Consider the following 6,774-nt stretch of genomic DNA (forward strand, 5'->3'; position numbering starts at 1 on the left):
CCTGCCCCAATAAGTAAATAAATGTAATTTGAAAATAATTTGAGTACTGCAGAGTTCTATCAGTAGTTAAAAACACTTGTTCTTACAAAGGATCACAGTTTAGTTCTCAGCACCGTATGTTGGCTCACAATCATCTGTAACTCCAGTTCCAGGGAATCCGGCACCGTCTTCTGACTTTGGCAGGCATCAAGCACATGCGTGGTACATACATACATGCAGGCAATCAATTCATATACCTAAAGTAAATTTATCTAATTTTTTGAGACAAGGTTTTGATGTGGAATTCCCCTCTGTATGCTGTGATTATCATTGACTAATAAAGAAACTGTTTTGGGCCTATAGCAGGGCAGAACAGAGCTAGGTGGGGAAAATTAAACTGAATGTTGGGAGAAAGAAGGCAGAGTTAGAGAAAAGCCATGTAGCTGAGTTCAGAACCTTGCCAGTAAGCCACACCCTTGTGGCGATACACAGATTAATAGAAATGGGTTAAATGTAAGAGCTAGCCAATAAGAAGCTAGAGCTAATAGGCCAAGCAGTGATTTAAACAATATAGTTTCTGTGTGATCATTTCTGGAGTCTGAGCTGCCAGGAATGAACAAGCAGCCTCCTCCTACAACAGGGTTTTTCTATGTAAATCAGTCCTGGCTGTCCTGGAACTCACTTTGTAAATCAGACTGGTCTTGAACGCATAGACATCCGATTGCCTCTGCTTTCCAGGCTCTGAAATTAAAGAAGTATGCCACCACACATTACTAAGAAAAATTTTTAAAGATTTGTTTATTTCAGGTGCATTGGTGTTATACCTGCATGTCTCTGCAACGGTGTTGGATCTCCTGGAACTAGAGTTACAGATAGCTGTGAGCTACCATGCGGGTGCTGGGAATTGCCAGAAGAACAGCCAGTGCTCCTAACCCCTGAGTCAACTCTCCAGTCCCTGCTAAGAACTTTTTAATGATTATTTGAGCCATCTACTAGCCTGCCAATGGACTCATTTTCAACTAAAGTTATTGGGATATCAGCCCCCCTTGCCCACAGCTCAGGCTCCACAACACAATGCAGAGCAATCGATGGATACATTCCTGGGCTTCTAGGCTCTGACATTGTGGTCTTGGGCAACACAGACCCATCACCTCGTCCATCTATAGACCTGAATCTGCACACATCACCAAGATCAGAGTTGATGGACAGACAGCTGAAGGACAAGTCTCACTGCAGAAGGACATCACCTACAGACAGTTCACACGCAAACACAAAAATGTTCAGAGAGGCACACAGGTGGGCAAGATGTCAACACTGCAGAGGAAAGCTACATGCCAGGTTCCTGTCAGCAGTACCCTCTGGGCAGAGCTGGAGGAAAAAGGTGCTGACCAGGGTCGTGAAGGAGGTCTCTGCAGGATCTGCTGTCTTTTCTTTCCAAGACAGACCTAAAGTCTAGGGGTGCAGTGTATTTCAGTTGGCAGCATGGCTTCCTGGCATGCGTGAGACCCTGGGTACAGTTTCTAGTGCCATCTAAAACTAAGCAGGGTAATTATGCCTGTATCCAAGCATTTGGAAGGTAGAGACGGGAGGATCAGAAGACAACGCTTATATTTAGCTACATAGTGAGTTTAAGACTAGCCTGGACTGCTGCATGAGATTCTGTTCCTACCCCCATCTCAAAAAAATAAAGTAAAACAGACCTGACATGATGAAGGTTTCTGGTGTGCTGGGCAGAGGTGATGGGGTGAATCATGCTCTCAGGTACTAGGATTTTTCTCAAGCTTTACCTTTTTGTAATTTCATGGTATGAATGTTTATGTACCATGTGTATGACTGGTGCCCCTGCAGAGGCCAGAAGAATCCCCTGAACTGTTCTTGCAGGCAATGATGAGCTGCTGTTAATGCCACCGATGGGAATAAGACCACTACCACAATTTAAAGCCAAATTGGAAGCAAGCTTTAGTTAAATACTGGCAGGTGGATGGGCTCTGGCCAGGTCTAGGTTTCCAGAAGATAGCCCTGAATCAAACTTTGCAATGGCTTAAGTATTTCCCATCAGGTCCAATCCAGGGCTAAGCACACATCCTGACATACCTCCAGCCTACATCCAATCAGGGGCAAGCATACATCCTGACATACCTCCAGCCTACATCTAATCAGGAGCAAGTGTGCATCCTGACGTATTTCCTGCTGGTGAACCTCCCACCCACATGTGATCTAGCACATCCCATGAAGATGGGGCAAACAAACTTGTTTAGGGGAGTGAAAACACGTGGTTTGTTATCTCCCATAAGCAGTAGCCTCCAACATTTTAGGAACTCTCTGCCCTTGGCAAGGGGCTTGCAGATCAGAGGTATTTTTATTTCATGAATCTCTTAGGCCCAGTAATTAAAACTTAAAACGTAACTTTGGCTATCACACTGCCAACCAAACCTAGTTTTGGTTGCAAACCTAGTACTAGGTTTGGTACTGGGAACCAAACCTAGGTCCCCTAGAAGAACATCCAGTGCTCTTAACTTCTGAACCATCTTTCTAGCCTCTGATTTTTATTAAATAGGGTCTCGTGTAACTCAGAATAGCCTCAAATTCAACAGGTAGCCAAGAATGGATTTTGAATTCCTGATCCTCCTGCCTCTGCCCCCCCAAATGTATAATGGGATTATAGGCACATACCACCATTTGACTGTGAGTTTTTGTTTTAAAATCAAGCATAACCCCCCCCCCACAACCAGTTTTCAAATGTGAAGAGTTACCAGCTGAGACGATAGTTGGACCCTGGGAGTGGAAGTTGCTGCGGAGGGAGAGCCATGATGTACTATGATTTCTAGAAGTCAACTTGAAACTGGGTGGTAATGGCGCGCGCCTTTAATCCCAGCACTCTGGAGGCAGAGGCAGGCCAGTTCAAAAAACAAACAAAAATAAATCAAAAATTAAAAAAAAAAAAGAAGCCAACTTGTCGGGAATGATAATCAGGCCAGGGTAAACCCTGAAGCAGAGAATGCACACATATACCATCCAAGGAACAAAACATCATGAGGGACAGAAAGTGGCTCTTCATGAGGAGCTGGGGGAGATAAGAAAAAGGAGGGTAGGGCTGGAGAGATGGCTCAGTGGTTAAGAGCATTGCCTGCTCTTCCAAAGGTCCCGAGTTCAATTCCCAGCAACCACATGGTGGCTCACAACCATCTGTAATGAGGTCATGTGCCCTCTTCTGGCTTTCAGGCATACACGCAGAAAGAATATTGTATACACAACAAATAAATAAATAAATATTTTTAAAAAAAAAAAGAAAAAGGAGGGTAGAATATATGAGATTGTTCTCCGGCCTCTGCATATATACATACATACCTACACACATGAGCACACACAGGAAAAAAAAACTTGTCATCAGCACAAGACTTCAGAAACCAGTCACCTTCACCATAACCCACACAAAACCATGCACACACACAAAAATAAATGAATAAATAAATAAATAGGGGCTGGAGAGATGGCTCAATGGTTAAGAGCACTGGCTGTTCTTCCAGAGGTCCTGAGTTCAGTTCCCAGCAACCACATGGTGGCTCACAACCATCTATAACGAGATCTGGTGCCCTCTTCTGGCCTGCAGATGCACATGCAGGCAGAACACTGTCTGCATAATAAATAAATAAATCTTTAATAAATAAATAAAATTAAATAATTAAAAATAAATAAAAATTAAAACCTAAAAGATGGGTTGGTGAAATGTCTTGGTGGATAAAGGCACTTGCTGTCAAGCCTGTCAGACAACCTGACTTCCATTCCCAGGACCCCCACGGTGGAAAGAAAGAACAGATTCCCACACGTTGTTCTCTGACTGCTACATGCCTGCTATGGCGTGCCATTTCCACATGCAAAATAAATAAATGTTACAAAAGAAAATCAAGCCTTGGCCAGGTGGTGGTGGCACATGCCTTTAATCCCAGCCTTGAGAGGTGGAGGCCAGTGGGTCTCTAGGAGTGGGAGGCTAGTCTGATCTACACAGTAAGTTCCACACAAGCCAGGGCTATCATAAAGAGACCCTGACTACTAAACAATGTTTTAAAAAATTTTTTGAAAAGTTAAAAATTCCTTAATTTTTATTCCTGGTACCACTACCACAGTTTACAGGGACACTGTGTCTGGTGTGATAAAAGGAAAAAGACAAAAGCCAGAGCATACAAAAGACCTCAGGAATGTACATCTAATTGACACTACATTGCATCAGCCAATAGCTGCATTCTGTGCAAACCGTGCCTGTGACAGTCCGAACGAGAAGGGTTTGCTGTGGAAGCTGCAGTAACCTTTCTGACTATGGCTCCCCATTCCTTCTGTGGCAGAATTTTACTGTCCCTCTGGTGCACTTGGGATGACTGCCTCAAAGAAACCTGTAGCTTTCCTAACAATTCCTTTCTCCCTCGCTCTCTGATGTGGGAGATCCTTCTGTATATGTGTTGCCTTTATTAGTTAACGAATAAAGCTGTTTTGGCCAATAGCCTAGCAGAGTAAAGCCAGGTGGGAAATCCAAACAGAGATATAGAGAGAGTAGGCAGAGTTAGAGAGACGCCATGTAGCTGCCGAAGGAGAAGGACATACAGGAGACTTCCTGGTAGGTCACAGCCTCGTGGTGATACATAGATTAATAGAAATGGGTTCATTGAAGATGTAAGAGCTAGGGGCTGGAGAGATGGCTCAGTGGTTAAGAGAACAGGCTACTCTTCCAAGGTCCTAAGTTCAATTCCCAGCACTCACATGGTGGCTCACAGCCATCTCATAACTCTCATGAGATCTAATGCCCTCTTTCTGGGTGTGCAGATGTACATGTAGACAAGAACACATATACATAAAATAAATAAGTAATTCTTTAAAAAAAAATAGGAGCTGTGATTTTTTTAAAAAAAAAAAAAGCTGTAAGAGTTAGCTACAATTATGTCTGAGTCATTGACCAAGCAGTATTGTAATTAATATAGTTTTTGTGTGATTATTTTGGTCTGGGTGGCCGGAAAACAATTGAGCTCACTCTCTCTCACTTTCTCTCTCTCTCTCTCTCTCTCTCTCTCTCTCTCTCTCTCTCTCTCTTTCTCTCTCTCCTGGTAAAACCGTAGCCCTTTTCTGCTGTTCTTTTAAAACCTTCTGCTACCACGTCCACCACTTCGACCACCGAATCCGTAACCATCACCATCAGGACTACCTGAGCTTCTTTCACCAAAACTGCTCCCTTTCATGGATCTGTAATTGAATTGCTGTTGTCCACTATAATTTCCAAAGTTATAGCTCCCACCACTGCCGTAGTTACCTCCACCAAAATTTCCTCCTTCACTGTAACCATCATATCCTGCTCCTCCACCAGATCCGCCACCTTGTTCTCCATAGCCTGATCCACCACCACCATAGCCTCCTCTGCTACTGTAGAACCACCCCATAGCTGCCACCATCACCTCCAAACCCCTTACATTCACCATCACCACCTCCATAACTACCTCTGTTGCCGCCACCTCCACCACCGTAGCCTCCTTTTCCACCAAGTTTCCACTATGACCAAAATTACCTCCACCACCTCCAAAGTTTCCTCCATGACCTATAAAGCTGCCAGATTTACCTCCACAACCTCTCTGTGATCCCGCAGACTGCATCTCTTATTTAGAGAGGGCCTTTTTCACTTCACAATTATGGCCACTAATAGTGTAGTCTTTCTGGACAACAATTTTATTAACTGTGTCATGAGTTGTCAAAAATTACAGAAGCAAATCCTCTGGTTTTTCTGCACTCTGCCTGTCTTCCATAGCTTCTATGGTTTCATTCTTGCCATACTTTTCAAAGAAGTCTCTCAGATTATATTCTTCTGTAAAAAGTTATTCTTCTTTAATGCCACCAACAAACATTTTTTTCCCTATTAAATGGGCACCAGGTTTTTCAGAATCCTCTCTGGAAACGGCTCTCTTTGGTTACACCACACGCCCATCAGCCTCGTGTGGCCAAATGCACACTGCAGCATCCATCTCTTCAACACAAGAATAGGTCACGAAACCAAAGTCCCCTGGAACGCTTTGTTTGGGGGAATCTCTCATTGCCACACAGTCTGTAAGTGTGCCCCATTTCTCAAAATGTTCTCTTAAGTTCTCATCTGTGGTTTCAAAGCTCAGACCACCAATAAACAGCTTCCTCAACTGTTCTGGTCCCTTTGGATCACAGCACTCCATTTTGAGACCAGATAGCCTAAAGTTAAAGAGAAACAAAAGTCTAAGAAAGTGTATGACTACCTGTGACCTCTCTCTCCAGTTGTGAACATACCCCCTCTGGACAGTTAATCTGGCGCCTTGTACAGCGGCTATAAAAGACAATGCCCTTCCAGGTCCCAGCATAAAATGAATTTGGGAGTCAGGGAAGGGTTGATGGTCTGTCTTGATTGCCAACCTACCTAGATTCAGATACCATGGAAACAACCCTCTGTGTGTGGCTATGATTCAGTTAATTGAGGCAGCACCAGCCCGTGGGTTGGGGGTCCTAGACTGTATAAAATGGGAAAAGCGAGCTGAGCACAGACATGCATCTCTCTGCTTCTTGACTACAGACACAGGTGACCATCTATCTCACACTCTTGTCACTGTGACTCCCCCACCACAATGGACTCTACCCTCAAAATGGGAGCCAAGACGAGACCACTTCCCTTGAGTTGCTTTTTGGTACCTAACACCAGGCTTGCCATTTGATGGCTGGTGTCTCTGAGGAAAGCAGGTTGGCCACCATGAAGCAGACAAAAGGAGCAAGGGTAAACATGTTCGCCACAGGCAGAAG

General features: G+C 44.1%; 1 pseudogene; it reads right to left on the reverse strand.

Annotated features, from left to right (window-relative positions):
- Positions 1 to 5,102: 5,102 nt before the first annotated feature.
- Positions 5,103 to 6,179, reverse strand: LOC125413715 (heterogeneous nuclear ribonucleoprotein A3 pseudogene; annotated as a pseudogene).
- Positions 6,180 to 6,774: the final 595 nt, after the last annotated feature.

This window comes from Myodes glareolus, chromosome 7 (assembly GCF_982192425.1).
Source record: "Myodes glareolus chromosome 7, mMyoGla1.1, whole genome shotgun sequence".
In the NCBI taxonomy this organism is placed as follows: domain Eukaryota; kingdom Metazoa; phylum Chordata; class Mammalia; order Rodentia; family Cricetidae; genus Myodes; species Myodes glareolus.